This window comes from Scophthalmus maximus, chromosome 12 (genome assembly GCF_022379125.1).
Source record: "Scophthalmus maximus strain ysfricsl-2021 chromosome 12, ASM2237912v1, whole genome shotgun sequence".
NCBI lineage: Eukaryota > Metazoa > Chordata > Actinopteri > Pleuronectiformes > Scophthalmidae > Scophthalmus > Scophthalmus maximus.
Genome location: NC_061526.1, coordinates 21258509 through 21274390, shown reverse-complemented (window position 1 = coordinate 21274390; position 15882 = coordinate 21258509). Strand labels below are relative to the sequence as shown.

Genomic DNA, 15882 nt, shown 5'->3' with positions numbered 1-15882 from the left:
TTTCCTCAGCACCATCCTCGAAAGTATCCTGTAAAGCTGTTTACTGAGCTTGGAATGGTTTTTAGTACCGAACGGGCCGTTAAAACAACAGCGGCCCAGAGGTAACCGGCACCGAGAGCCATACAGTAGGTGGACAGGCCATTAAACTGGTTTTACACATTAACCGCTTCTGCCCACTTGGTGTTAACGTTGGATTGTGCAGACTCCATTGAACACAGGTTTCAAATACCTACAGGATTCATTAGAACTCCTGTTTTCTTTGCTCTTACACGTTAACTCATGCAATATGTAGAGCAGTAATCACTGCTATCTTCCTCTGAACCACAATGGCTATGTTTTTTCTTCAACCCCCAAATGAATGAATTTCCAGTCTCTGGTACTTCAGCAGCAAACGCCCTGCGTCCCTGAGATCAATGTCTCTTGAATGGAAGTTAAGAGCAATGACAAACTGAATAGCTGGATTTTTCTTTTCTTTTTTCCTTCCGGAATGCCAGTCTCATCCCCTCTCGCTGCCAATACAGAAGTATTCGTCTGCAGTGCCCTGGGCTCTATTTTTTGTTTTATTTAAAATCTGTGTGTATGCACAAGTGAAGAGGTTCAAAGGGCTTTTGAGGATGCAATCCAATTCTCTAAGCTTTAGATTCACTGTTTTCTGTCTGCTCCTTTTATTGTGCAAAATTGCTGGGAGGCTTTAGTCTGAAAGCATGGTGCTTTTCTCTTTTTTGTGTTGTGACGGGACACGACGCTAGGTCACCCTCTCTCACAGTTTTTTTTTTTTTACAGCTTCTGACATTCCATTATTTCTGTGGAGGTATATTTTGGCATTTGTGGGACTTGCATACTGATGCTGATTCCTTTTTCATGTGCTATGAAAGGACCTATTTTTTTTTTACATTGGAATGTTTTATTGGTCCGTTCAGAAAATGGAGCCAAATCAAACAGGCAACCGTGCATTGATGTCTGGACTTGTAATATTGGTTAATCCAGGCTTGCAAAAAAACCAAAAAAAAACTGCCTGCTCTCAGACCTTTTTGTTTTGAAAACTTGTCTTTGAGGGAGCTTTGTGCAACTTTGAAAAACTTGAAGTTGCTGCCCAAAGTGAAGGAGTTCAAGTATGTCGGGGGGCTTATTTACAAGTGATAAGACAACGGAACGGGAGAACGGGCGGATTGGGGTGGCGTCGGCAGAGATGCGGGTGTTGTACCAGGCCGTTGTGGTGAAGATGGAGCTGAGTCGTAAGGCAAAACTTTCGGTTTACCGGTCAGCCTATTTGCCAACCCTCCCCTATGGCTATGGCTCTGGGTAGTGATGGAAAGAATGAGATTGCGACACAAGAGGCCAAAAGCTTTTTCAGTAGGGTAGCTGGGCTCAGCCTTAGAGATTAAGGTGAGGAGTTTGGACATCTGGAGGGGGCTCTGAGTAGAGCCACTGCTCCTTTGCAGTCCAAAGGGGTCAGTTGAGGTGGTTTGGGCATCTTGTCAGGATGCCACTTGGACGCCTTCCTTTGGAGGTTTACCGGGCAAGTGCAACTGGGGGGGGGGGGACATAGAGGTAGACTCAGAACTCGCTGGAGGGACTACATACCCAAATCTGGTCTGGGAGCGCCTCGGGATCCCCCAGGAAGAGCTGGAAAGCATGGCTGGGGACACCCTGATTATCCAGCTGCCGCCTTGACCCAATGTCGGATAAGCGGAAGAAATTGAATAGGTGGAACTTTGGACTGTCCTTCACATTAAAGTTGACAACTCTAAAGGCAAACACAATCTTACAATGTTGGCTTAAGGGCCACAGGAGAGCAGGAGACCTGTTGTTAGTCTCTACCCTTCCTGTCTGATAAATGCTTAAAATACCCCAGGAAAAATTAAATACAAATGTGACTGGCCCACGTCCTAATTAATTCAAATCTTCTATGGTATACACTGGGCGATACTGACACTGCAAGACACTGTAGACACCATTTTACAAGTATCAAGTGCTTGTGTTCTCTTCTGCTCCCAGTCTGGTTATTGCTCACTGCTAAATGTGTTTCCAATGATATGCATCCATTGCCTTTTTGCTCTCCCCCTCACCTACAACTTTTTGTGGGCTTGTTTTTATCTCCGCTGCCAGACTCGGTATCCATCATTTCAGAGTCGCTACCACTGAATGGCTCTCCACTGCAGAAACCCCCGGTGTCCTCCGTGTGCCAATTAGAAATGCATCTATATGTACATCTCCAAAGACGGTATGTACTTCCCTTTGGAAACGCTGATATAGTGCCGCCCGTCCATCCTCTTATCGCCCGCTGCACTGTGGCTTCAACATCGTCCTTCAGATGTTAGGGGATGAGAAAGCTTCTTGCTCTACCTTAATCCCTCAAGTACTGTTTATCCGAAAGGGATGTTATATAAGTAGATTTATGGCGCATTCTTGACGATCTTCTGGAGCGTCTCGCAGTTTTGAAATCTGCAAGATCAGTAATCTTCTACCTGCAATGAATAAATAAGCCTTGTTAAATATCTTTCGGGCAATTTACATAACCAGCTCTTCTTTGTCATCTATCTTCTTCAAAACGTTCTGATATTGAATAGTGCTTAAGAAAATTGCAAGATTATTCTTAAAAATAAAAATATGATAAATTAAAACCTATTTTCATAGAACTCCGTCAAATATGAACTACTTTGCGAAAACTATGGTAAAATTAATTTGACACCAACAAGATGAGACGTCGTACGTGAAATAAATTAGTAAGAGCTTTGATGGGAAAAGAATCAAAAATATATATTTCATTGGACAACAGAGTCATAAATCAGCGGCGCCTGTCTTTTAAAAAACACACCGCCCAGGCAGGTGGTATTTCTCTGCCAGCAGCTATGTTAATTAAATGCCAAATAAAGCCACACTATGACATCAAATTACATTTCATTCTGCATGAGCGATTACTGGTTAATCAATGCCGGGGATACCTGATTGACTGGCTGATAAAGCTTGTTATCGTAAAACCAAAGGCAGTGGGATACAGTCAGTTGGTCGTGTATCTGCGTCTCTCAAGCGGCAGCTTTGGGGTCCCAAGTTTAAGATGCAGAAGCAAAGTGTACGTTCATCTTTAATTAGTTTGTCCGTTTTGTTGTTTAACCTTTCGGGGTCCTGGGTGTTTCACCAGAATCAAGTCCTGGCAGCACATCACCCCACACCCCATCCATCTTCGCTGGCTTCCTAGCAAGTTTTGTATGTTTTACAAAATCTTCCTCGTCCTCACGCGAAACACAGTACCTGTCTGACCTCCTCCACACGTCTACCCCATCCCCGGGACCTACCTCTCATTCAGGTCTGCTCGCCATCCATTGTACGTCCCCGAGAACCTATGGTGACGGGGCATTCCTTGTGGCAGCCCCTGCCCTCTGGAGCTCTCTCCCGAGATCTCCCGTATTTTTTATTATATCTCCGTCACTTAAATGATAAAAAAGCACCTGCAAGCTGTAACAATAAAAACTCACAGCAGTCATTCTATATGTGCTGAGTTTACACGTTCTCCTCCTGCACATGCAGGTTTACTTATCTTTCTTTTTTTGTGCTGGGGGTTTGCGCCCGAGAATGATGAGTAAGCCGTGGTTGGTCTATTCATCTTTCCATCACTCGACATCTCGACAACACTTGAGTCTTTCGCGGTCCTCAGACGACGACTTCTTGTTTACAATTTCTTACAATAACCAACATGTTTTGGTCCAGCAGGTACCAATGACTGGCGCTCCATTGAATATGTTCTGCGGATACCACAGAACATTTCAAACGTACTGTTACACTTACACAGAGGACATCAAATATTAACTGAGCACATTCCAGTTCCCCAAAGGACGAAGATGTTCCATTTTTGATTTCTAACACCGCAGGCCATGATATTAAACTTTATACAAGGGAAACAACACTTTCATTTTGCCAGGGGATTACAATCTTTTTTTTTATTTCACAAACCTCTGAGTGCTGCAAAGTCTTCTTTTTTTTTTACCAGCATCCATAAGTGTAAGAAAAATAAATCAAGTCTAATCAGGAAGACACAACCTTCTTGAAGTTGTTCTGAAATTTACTTGTAGATTATTATTATTATTCACGCAAATGTGCTTTTTCTAAGGACCTCATTTGAAATGATGTATGACTGCAAACATCTGAAGACTTAAAGTATCATTCAACATAAATGTCATTGAGGCAAAACATGCATAATTGATAAAGCGAATAAATCTGAAACATCCAGCGTTCCTCAGTGTCTTCTGCTCCATTATGCAACCTGTGCACACTTATTCATTATGCAACGCTACCGACGCGCTTTTGTAATACTTTCACTTAAGTGAAATTTAATGACCTTGACTGTACCGTTAATTGCTACAGTATACTGCTACTCTAGTTATCATATTAGGCCATTAATAAATGATGATGTTTATCCTCCGTGAGCTCAGTGTGTTGTCTGCAGAGCCACGGCTCTCTGCCTCCTCCCCTCCACCCGCTCCGGCTCCACCATCCCCACCGGTCACATCAGCCTCCGTAATGTCCTACTAATGAGAGCCATACTGATGCTTTCACAGCTGCACGCATACTCAAAAAGCGTCCACAGCGTTTTTACTTATTGATTCAACATTTCTGTGGTATGTAATTGTTTTCATCCCAGTATACAAATATTATCTTTATAGCTATTTAAACTGATATATTCAAGATTTGAGGGAAGAAAAAAGCATCCGGTTTGAAACCTTTACAAACAAGGGTCCAACTTTTGAAGAAATAAAAGACAAAAAAAATAGTATTAAGTATTAAAAAAAAACCCGGCAATTTTGCCAAATGCAGTGGATTAATTTGCATCACCAAGACATGGAGACTCCACAATGAAGGAAGCCATTGGCTCCAACCATCTGTTGTTACGGGTATAAACTGAGAAAAGAAGAAAGGTTTGGAGATGGGAGACTTTTGAATAAATGTGGTGAACTCATCTTCTATAAACAACCAACCACTCTGCGCTGTGTAGTTACAGCATACGCGTGTTGTCCTGCACAAACATGAGAGAAACTTCACCACAGAGCACGTCAGGCCGGCTAACTGCACGCGTTGGAGGTTACATTAATAAGGTGACGATATTTTGTCCATTTTTGGTCTATTTTTGTCTGCTTAGTGAGAAGTGACAAACACTTTCTATTCTATTCATCTCACAATCACATCATTCCGATTTCGAACCATGCAGCTCTTTGAAAGAAGAAAAGGTGTTACACAACATCCGATTCCCTCCCTCTCCTCTCACCTGCACTGATGTGCGTCTCGGAGTAGCTGCGTCGCCTTTTGTCTCTCCAGGCGGAGGGAGGCCGGGAGACGGAGACCGTGTTTTTGGCACATGGCTGAGAGCGAAGGAGCAGTGGCATCCCCGACAGCGCCTCTTAATTAGCAGGTCAAAATGTTGTTGTTGTTTTTCTTCTTCTCTTCTCGCCTTGCGCGATTTCTGTTTATTCAAGAGCGCTCGTGTGTAGTGTAAGAGATGCTCCACCTCCTCCATTGCATATCAGCTGGATTTCTTCTTCTTCTTCTTCTTCTTTTTTTGTTGCTGCTGCTGCTGCTGTACTTTGATTTCGAGGCGTTGGAGAGTGAAAAAGCTTCTCCTGCAGCATCTGAGGAGAAGCAGGTAGAGCTCCCCTCAGCTGTGGCACAGTTTTCCCACAGGTTCGTCATTACACAGCCCCGGCAACAACAACAACAACAACAACAGCAACAACATAATAATACTTTCAACACATTGCATGAGTATTTATCGAAGGATTTCCATATGTTGCATAAACAGGTGTCAACATAAGTTCCTAAGACAGCGTCTTCAGGCAGGAACCATTCACAAGAAAAAGGGTTTTACAGTAACCGCTTCAAGCTGAATCATGAATTATTAATTCATGTTATTGTTTCGTATTGTTATTTTGATAATAAGGTTTGTGTTTGACTATTTATCCATCTATCGTGCGCTTTCTCCTTTTCCGCCGAGGTCGACAGTATTTACCGAAATAGTAGACTGAGATATCTTCCCTGTCGGAAGTTCATTTTATGTTATTATCATTTTTCTGAAACATACTCTCTTCTGAATCCAATAAAATCGCGTCGTAAGTGGAGAAATTGGGCGAATTTCTCCTCCTCGCCCCTCTGACGCTCAAAAGATTCAGTCGAGTCTCTGTTGGGCTTTTTCCTTCTTCGTATTAGACCAACGGCTGAATCACTCCTGCGGAAAATCTTGTCATGTTTTTGTTTGGTTATGATATATAGAGCGGCAAAGATAACTGTGTTTCTTTTTTTGTTTTCCTCCCAGAATCTGAACCAGTCAGGGCGATGACAAATGAGATGAGCTCTGGCGGAGGGAGGAAACAAAAAAAAAAACCCCCGCACCTTCACTGGTCGGGTGATGTTTAGACAGATGCTGGTCTTCGACAAACTAATCGTCGCGGATGTTTACGGTTCGGAGATCTGACTTATCTCATAATTCCATTAATCTCTGTTTGTTTTTCATTAAAAAAAAACCGCAGAAAAGGCAATCGGTCTAAGAACTGAGCAATCACCGACTAAGTGATGCACTTATATGTTCAAAGACAAACTAAGTTTTCTCATAGACGGGACGCTATCTTCATCGGCGCAAAAAGATAGGAGTGAAACTCATTAAATGATTATGTATGACTTGTTTGGCAGCGTTGAATAATTCATGCCTACTTGATTGCCGCGTGTGAGGGATTTGTTGGAAGGTGGTGCATCAAGGGAGCAGATGCTTGTCTGGGTTGCTGGAGTTCAAGCTCCGAAGGTGGAGCGGTATTTATGGGAAGCGCACAGGTACACTAAACAACCGCCGAAAGGAATTTGAATCTGCTTATGCTCATCATTATATTTTATCATTCCGGAGCGGCTGCGTGTTTTTCCGCGAGCACCGTTCCACACACTTCCTCTCTGGCGACATACTGGTCTGAAGCCGGCGCCGCCGCTCGTCACTTACTTCGCCTGCTTCCCCTATATGTGGACGACCACCGGTGTCTCCATGGCAACAGCAATTGATACTGGTTCAATTGCATCCCTCTAAAGAACAAAAGAAGAATTAGCTTTGAATCACTTAAATTAAGCTCCTTCTATTCCAATGATTCATTTTTCCATTTTGAGGGAGCACATCCTACACACACACACACACACACACACCACACAGCAGGGCAATGGGATTCCTCTCACTGTTGTTGTTTATATCCCTTCCAGCTTTGTCACTGTGGTGAGGCATTCAAAAAAAAGCACATATGCGTCTGCATATAAATAGAAATTTTCAAGCTCTCGAAGGGTCCGTTTCAAATGTGTCTGTTGCAGAAATAAAAAAAAGAAGAAAAAAAGTGACACCGCAGCTACAAAAGCTTCCTGACTGATGCAAGAAGACAACCGCTGTCCTTTCCTCAGCCGGGGAGCAGCAGGGGAGGGGAGGCCGAGCGCACGTGTCGGGGTGAGGGCGGTGATCGGACGTCTGGCGATTAAATGCAAGTGGCGAGGAGAAAATGGCCTTTACCTTTATTCCAACCCCTGGCTTGGTCCGGCATGCAGAAGAGAGGCAACGTCTCATCCATTAGTATGCCAGCGGGGGGGGGGGGTTGGCAAAGGTAAACCTGCATTACAGAAAATGTAGACAGACAGTGGCACCGTTGAAAGACGAGGGAGGCCATTAGGTAAGAGGCTTTCCCGTCGTAGTATATAGAATAAATAACACAGGGGCAGGGAAACATATGAGGTGTGATTGTGTTTTTAGGAAGTTGTGATCCTCGTATGTTACTTTATGGATAAATTCCTCTTTTTTTTGGGGGGGGGGGGGGGCGCTGGCTTTAGGCTCATTCCTTATTCAGACGGTGAAGCCATATACAGTAAATGCCTGCTGTTCAACAAAAGTCACATCAGAAACCAGCTGCACTCGCTTCCTTCCCGTCAGCCGTGTGCAATTTGAAAACAAGGCAGCCGCAGAAAAAGAAAGAAAAGAAGCGTGGCTGCTTCATCTTCCTGGGGCGTCTGCTCCGACCCATATCGTCATCATGAGTTTTGTATGACGGATGTGCCAGTCGGTGAAGGGCAGCGACGGCTAAATCTGGCGTTCTGTGCCCAAAAGAAATTCATATTTAGGATATAAGTTACAGAAAAAAAAGAAAAATAAAGTTGCACTTAAATGCTCTTTTTTTTTTTATCCACCCTTGAACTCGCCGATGTTTGATGCAAGCCAAGGTTCACCTTTCTGTGCAGACGCCGCACATTCCTGCTGTTTTAGCTGTGTCAGCAAGTGTCAACCACTAAACTCGGAATAATGCAAGTCCAGTGTAGCATGAGTACGCTCTCCCCGGAAAACAAATAAATCTCCACTGGAGGCAGACAGTAGCATGAGCAGTGTATACATGTACAACCCAGGGGTATGGGTACAGTAGTTGTCTTGGGCCCTGGGAATTCCTCTCTGCATCCTTTGAGGAATAGGTCATAGTTTTTTTCTGTGGCACAGAAAAGGCTGGGGACTGCAATGATCTGAAATATGGGGAAAACAGAAGATGCTGTCCAAAGTCAAGAGAGTGCAATCCAGTGACACTATAATCGCCTGAATCCTACATTTTTCATCTTTCATCCAGGCCTATACATGCCTACAGAATGAGGATAAAGCAAAACGTGAGATCTAGTTTTGAAGAATATGGAAAGTAAAAATGTTAACATTTTTAAAAATAAAAGTTTGTATCGGTGCATTGGAATTTTCCTTATAATATGGGATCATTCAAAATAAATCTCGAAGACGTCAAGAATCCACAAACAAGTCCAGTGGCTCCGAATTCTTTTGGATTACTATGACCTGGAGGAATGAGAATCTCCACCCACGTATTAAGCAAAAACAAACAAAATATTTATATCTAACAGATACGTGTTTAAATCCACAACCTAATGTGGCCTGTGAGAGAACAGCAACCACTCTTCCTCCTTGATGTATATATGAATATGTAATATTATTCCGTCCTGTATTGTTTGACGATAGCCATAATGGAACGTGAGCCTGAAAGCCATTATCTAAACACACATATAGCAATGTCACAGAGTCCCACGTTTGAAAAGGGTCACGGCCATGTAAAAAAAAAAGAAAAGAGAGAGGCCGCGCTGGTGTTTGTGACAGCAGAGCAGAAGACGCCATGTCCTGCACGATAACACTTTGCCCGTATCTAAAGTGTCTGTTGCGTGTGCCGTGTCGCTGGGACACCTCATGCTCCGTATCAGCGTGATGGGCAACAGGCGAACCAGCAGTATTCATATTGACAAGCACTCACAGCCTCGAGGCTCACATGGGGGGGAGGCCAAGTGGTCAGGGAGCTTCAATGCAGAGATGCTCCGATACCGAGGTACATCTCTGCAGCTCCCGCGCCACTCATGCTCGCCTCCTACATATTTAGGTGCAGGTTAATATAGTGAGAATTGACAGATTAATCTCCATGCCCGAGCGCTGCGGGGGATTACATTATGTGGAGGAAGCGGGGGGAATTTCTCATAACTCGGAGATGGATACACAAGCAGGTACAGAGCCCATTCAAAGTGATGCAGGGGGAAGATTACGGACGAGTCAAGGGTGTTTCAGGCAATAATGAGTCGGGTATATCAGACAATATGTCCACGAACCAATCAAGATGAAGTAAATACAGCGCGTCTCAAAGGTGGCGGCATTTGCAATTATGTCATGACAGGAAAAAAAATTGGCCGTTGTGAGTCTTCATTTCTCCCCTGGCTGTTTTCTTCTTTTCTTTCGCAAGCACCGCAGACTCAGAAATCTTAGTCAGTGTGAGCTCTTGAATCATTCATGACCCAGGGCGATCGCATAGTTTTTTCACTTCCCTCACCTCGGGCTTCAGAGACAGAATAGGGAGAGTTTTCTAAAGTGAGACGTCCTGCAAGTCTGGAGGAATTACATCCCCAATTGGATTATTTCACACGGAACCATTTATATTCAAAACCAGTACCGACAGACTTTTGTGAAGAAAAAAAAAAAAGTGGTAATTTAAACAAATTTGGACACTGGACATAAAAAAAATGTGGCGATTCTACCAACCAGGAGTAAACGTGCAGTGTCAAGGAGATGATCCCTCACTGGCTTCCCATCCATGAACACTACTTGTGTTGTTGAAAACATAAATGAAAAGTAATTTTGCTTCTGTGCCATTTGTGTGCTCCTTAGCCCAAAATGATTTAGAGCAAAATAAATAAAAGTTAAACACAATTTTAATAGGAAAAAAGACATTCTCATACCTTACAACTGCCACTATATGGTTACTGTGACACAGTCCAAAAAAATTCTGCGAAACATCCCGGCAACATCCAATATCACTAAATCCTTTAAAATAAAAACAAGATTTATTACAGAGATATGTAATGCTCAGGGCAACTGTATCCTCAACCAGTTGATAGATAAAAACATTGGAAGCAATTTGGGTTTCTTTGATGAAAACGCTTTAAAAATCGTCAATATCTAAAATAAAGGTATCTTTCAAACTTTTTGATGTTTTGTTTTGGTCCCAAGTTGAACAAAAGTTCCACTGCTAAACAATTTTAATGGTCAAAGTTCCTGATGTGGTGAAAGTTTAGATTCAGATGTTTGCCAACCTGACAACATTAATAGGCCTCGGGACACTTTATTTCTCCCGATGCAAACAGCTCTTGCGACGGATGATTGGTCACTTGCAGGTTTTCTCATTGCTTTACTCATTAATTCATGCCCCCTAACACTAGAGATGACCAGCCATCCACCGTATGCATTGTTTGGAGGGATTTTTTTGTATTGGGAGAGCAGGGAGCCCACTGGGATTCATTAATAGTGACATGACAGAAAAAGCTGCATACCGCAAGCTCTCCAAATTTCCGTTGGGGCTATGATAAAAAACAAAAACATGACAATATTTGTGTGAATTCATTTTGTGCCCAGCATGTCGGATAGTGTAAATGCCATGACATTGCTCGGCTTATTAGTACATTGCATTAGATGATTGGTCGGGGGTTTTGCTTGCGTCGACTCTCAGCCAGAAGAAAACGAATGAAAAGTTGAAGTCGGGAATCAGCCTTTTTGTTTTGACACAAATTAATTTGAACATCCTGAAAATGTTAACTTTCTCTTGTGCAGTTCCAAGTTAATACGTTGGAGTTTGTAGAAGAGCTGATGTATTGACAAGAAAAGCAAAGGACAACATTGAGCACTATATATTACTGTCGACTGTAGTTCTTTTGGTCTTTTAAATACTGTGTTTTTGAGCAAGTTTGTCAGTGGTATTTTTTGCAAGTTTCTCAATTTTGAGGCTTCCGCACTGTGACAAGTCACTATGTTCCTCTGTCAGTGCCAAACCCAAAATAGAAGCCAATGTCCTTTCAAGTAGAGCGTCCGAGATGAGGTAAACTAGTATAACAAGAAATGGAATCAAGAGATGATTCTCTAAAGTATTTTTTTCATTCTCGTTATTTTGAATTCAGCCTGCATTGTCTTGCTCACACTGTTATATGACTTCTCCTCCGTTTTCACAGCCGAAGAGCAACGCTGACATCTTTTTAACCTCTTCAGGAGGAATTTGGCACGGCATCACCAGCACATAAAAAAAAAGAAAGAGAGGGAGCTACTTTGACTTTTACGAGTGCTAACATTTATCTCATTTGGTGACTGTTATAGTTCTCCGTGGGGACACTCATAAAAAATCTTTGTCCCCGGCTGCCGGCCCGTAACACCGCGTCTATTAAATCAAAGTTTGTAGGAACCTTTCCCAGATTCTGTGTAAAAGAACTCTTGCACGGAGCCATATGGCCCCCCGAGACAGAAAGAGGACGGCGCGGCTCGACGGATGACACAACAGATGCTCGTGTTATGACGGCGGAGAGGGCGTGACAAATCTATGATGGGGTTCATCATATTTCTTGCGAAATTAATAGCTTAAAGTCGATTTTGGTGAATGAAAATACAATACAATATCCTCGCCGCGGAAAGAGTGAGCTGTTGTGCAGCGTTTTATAGAATATTCAAGGCATTTGAGGTCCCCAGAGGATCCATCCTAATGACTTTAGCAATCTAAAACTTTACCTCCAGCAACCCAATTTTGACTCCATTCCTGTCATATCCAAATTGTATACAGATAAGATTATAACCTGACTACATTTGCACATTTGCACCTCTCGTGAGCACAGGTCCAAAAATCCACAACAACGAAAAGATGAAGTCATCTCCACTCGCTCTCACATCTAACTCGCTGACCGGCTCATGTTAGATAAATCATGCCTTCCTGAAGATTGCCCCAAAAAATCTCTAGAAGCCTCTCAGCGTGACAATATTCCTGGTACCCAGAGGATGAATCCTTCTGACCTTAATTGTCCTCTAATTTCCAGTGCCGCGACGTGTCGCAACTTCTACCCCGTGAATCGGAACTAAAAAGTTGTGCAAACCTTCAGTATCCTCACAGGATGAAACCTGCCAACTGTGATGATCCTCTGACTTTTCCTTTGGCACCGAATGAGGCTGATCTTTGTTGTTTTGATTGAAAAGTCTCAGCAATTATCTGCTGTATGACCGTGCTCCCATCAATTCCATGATCAGGGCAAAAAGCGAATGGCCCAATAACATCCCCATCAGCCTGGCACTTTAGCAAAGCTAAGCGAATGTTAGACAACAGTCTAAATTAGGCTTGTGAACGCGATAATCATTAACCCTGATAATCACTGTTTGTCACTGTCAGCGTTTCTCGCCCGTTGACATTTGCAATTAGCACATTGTGCGGCGCCGCGGAGACGCCGCCCCTTCTTAGTCGCGTCGAAGACAAAAACACAGAATATAATTGAGGCACGGTTTTACTGATTGAGCCGTGCAAGCGCCTTACGGTTAATCAAACGTCCTATGGGCAACTTTTGACGAGGCAGGGCGCCACTCAGCTGCGCTTCGGCCTCCCTCGTCAGGCAAAACCCCACGCGGACGAACGGGGGGAGCTGCTGAATTTTCGAAAATGGCCAGACTCACTCGCAGCCTGCTGGCAGCAGCCATGCATAATTGATTACGGTATTTTAAGGGAGTGGTGATAGATATGCTTCATTGAATGAAACATTATGTGACCTTTTTTTCCAAAAGTAGTACAACCCCAAGGTAGAGTTCATGATACTTCCAGGACACCCACGTTTTCCAATTAAAGCTCTCTGGGTGTTAACTTTGACCTGAGCACTTCCCGTTAAACACAGTGTCACTTTACTCAGGCCCCTCTCTCCTCCTTCATAGTATTCAATTGCTCTCTAATTACCCACCACGCAGAAAAGAGCACCCACTCTGGAGCTGCACCGGCGCGACAGGTGTTAACGCGACGCGTTTTTAATAATGCATTTCGGCGATCTGGTGACCCTCCTCTGGAATTTTTTAGTCGCACGCATAGTCCTGCATGCAAAAAATCACCATCTGCTCCCGCCGCACCATCTCCTTTCCTTCGTCCTCATCCCCATCCGAGCTGCTTGACATGTAGCGTATACATGTCACGTTACAGGTGTGGGCAGCCGAAGCAAACACTATGACGTAGACTCAGCGGTAGGCCCACGTCTCGTGAAGCGATCCCTCGGCGTGCGAAAACGTCAGTCGTGCTGCGTGCGGAGTGTTAATATGTGTGCAGCGGATCTGAGGCTCCCGTACGAGCGTCTCTCTCTCTCGCTCCCAGTCTGTTTCTGTTTCCAGTGAGACGTCTGATTCCCAGTCTTACTGTTCTCAGCAGGTACAGCCTCGGGCTCTGCTCTGCTGCCACACACACACACACACACACACACACACACATTGTGTCTGACTAAAAGAAGAAATGCTGGCTCCTGCTCAATGTATTCTGGCCATATTTTAAACAACTTCTACACTTGTATCCCCCATTGTTTCTGGACACTCGTCCCCTTCCGTATTGTGTGAGCCCTTCAAAGGTGCGATTCGAGAGGCACGCTGACACGTCGCCAACTCCGAGTAGGCTTCCAGCAGGTTAAATATCTTGATGAGTGGGCGACAACTACAGCCAATCAGAGCACATGGACGAGATGAGAATGACGAAACAGAAATGGTGTCACCTGTGAGCAGGATGACACAGGAGAGCACAGGGGGATCATTACGCATGGGGCCAATATTGTTGCAATATTTGTGTACGTGCGTGGAGAGTCGTGTGACTGCATCTCGATCTGTGTGTGTGCACAAAAACAGATTTGCAAATGCGTACTGAGGTTGGCGAATACCTACTGGAATCTGCGAATCAGCCGAAAGGGTCAGGTCAGACAACGACGTATAGCTGCAGCACAGTTGTTGTCTTGGGTTTTTTTGGAAACCAGACAAACTATAGTCTAGACGTTCGTGTCTCCCGGTGAAAGAACGTGTAGTGTGTGACCCCCTCGCAACGACTGCAACACTCCTGGTCACAAGACAGGAAGTGGTGTAGTGCTCTGACAACTTGTGTGGCCGTCTACCCGCAGCCTTGACTTCTGTTTGTTTGCGATGTCTAAAATTCACAGTAACAGTCAGCGACTGCCTCAGCTCAGCCCTCCAGCTCAGTCTCTGCTTCGCGGCAGCAGATGCTTTCTCGTTCTGCAAACTTACTTTCGTGCACCATAATATACAAGATATTTACGAATGATGCTTCTGGTGGAGTGATCACCCAGTGTTCACACACCACTTATCCATCCATTATTGCTCGGGGGCGCCAGTCAGTGCTGAGCCTTTTGGGAACCTGGTTCGCAGAAATGTCTTGATTATTCTTTTTGGGAATGTCTCGCAGACCTAACTAAGGCTTTTTTTTTCCTGCACAAGTCACAGGGGGCTCAGGATTTACAATATGTAACCTCTGTAATTTGCAGGTTTTTTTTTACCAGAGTAGATGGTGAAGCAGGGATGCAATGGATGTCATTTTTGGGCAGGACAAAGTCATCGTACAGCAGAGTATGGCCATTTATTTACCTCCTGCCGGTGGCTTGTTCCAGGCCAGACACCAGCCTGCAGGCAGCCGATGGAGATGCTGTCCGCCACCATGGCTGCATACCGAGTCTGCAGGGCGAACAGGTCTGACTCACCTCGTTGGTCGACCAGATGCTGCTTAGAGAGTCTTCGTGCATGTGGGGGCGGCTATCAGCGGCTGACCTGTGACCCCGCTGGGTCTGTTTAGTCCAGCGGAGTTCTTCCGGGGGGACCGGAGGATTAATGACAACGGTGCGACCACCTCGCCGTCCCCGCCGCGGGGACCGGCCGCCGCTAATTAGATACATGGGGAGGGAAGGGGTGGGGGGTGAAAGTGCCCTTGTCTGAGCAGCTAGATATCAAAGGAGGCAGCGGCAACAAGCACCGTGAGATTATGTAATCTTGCACGAAATGGGCTCTTTAAAATGGCGAGGTGTGCAGGACCGTGGTGCTCCAACGGCGACGTGTTTGAAAACTGCCAGGCTGAGTGTACACATTAAGATTAAGAGTATAGTCCTTGGTTTAGCGGGGCACTTTAAACTCTGTAATTGAATGTTTCTAAATGCAGCGGTCCGTGGGATTGATACTTAACTTTTTCTCCCCTTTCGCGTACACAAGCTTCAACTGTACCTTGGACTGAAATCGAAGTGACTCCATCCCAGCTCCCCACTGTTTTTTTGTTTTTTTTTAATCCCCGAAACCCCGGCTGACCAAAAATAACCTTCCACTTTGCCTCATCATTAATTACATCCATTGATGAGACCAGGTGACGCTCACCTTTCGGTTTGCCTCTCTCTCTTTCTCTCCCTCTCTCGCTCCTCTTTCCTGAAAAAAAAAACCCGATTGTTCCGGACGGCGCCAACACAGAAAGAATTGCCTTTGATGTGGGCATGACAGACGAGAGCATACAATTTGCTGATTTTACACTTGTGGGTGGA

The 15882-nt window shown here is 44.4% G+C and overlaps 1 long non-coding RNA gene across 1 annotated transcript; it reads right to left on the bottom strand.

Annotated features, from left to right (window-relative positions):
• Window positions 1-1807: 1807 nt before the first annotated feature.
• On the bottom strand, window positions 1808-5640 carry LOC118292420. The gene is made up of 3 exons (XR_004786902.2): window positions 5261-5640; window positions 3297-3743; window positions 1808-2468 (listed from the first exon to the last, which is right to left on the bottom strand). It is a non-coding gene; the product is annotated as an uncharacterized LOC118292420 (long non-coding RNA).
• Window positions 5641-15882: the final 10242 nt, after the last annotated feature.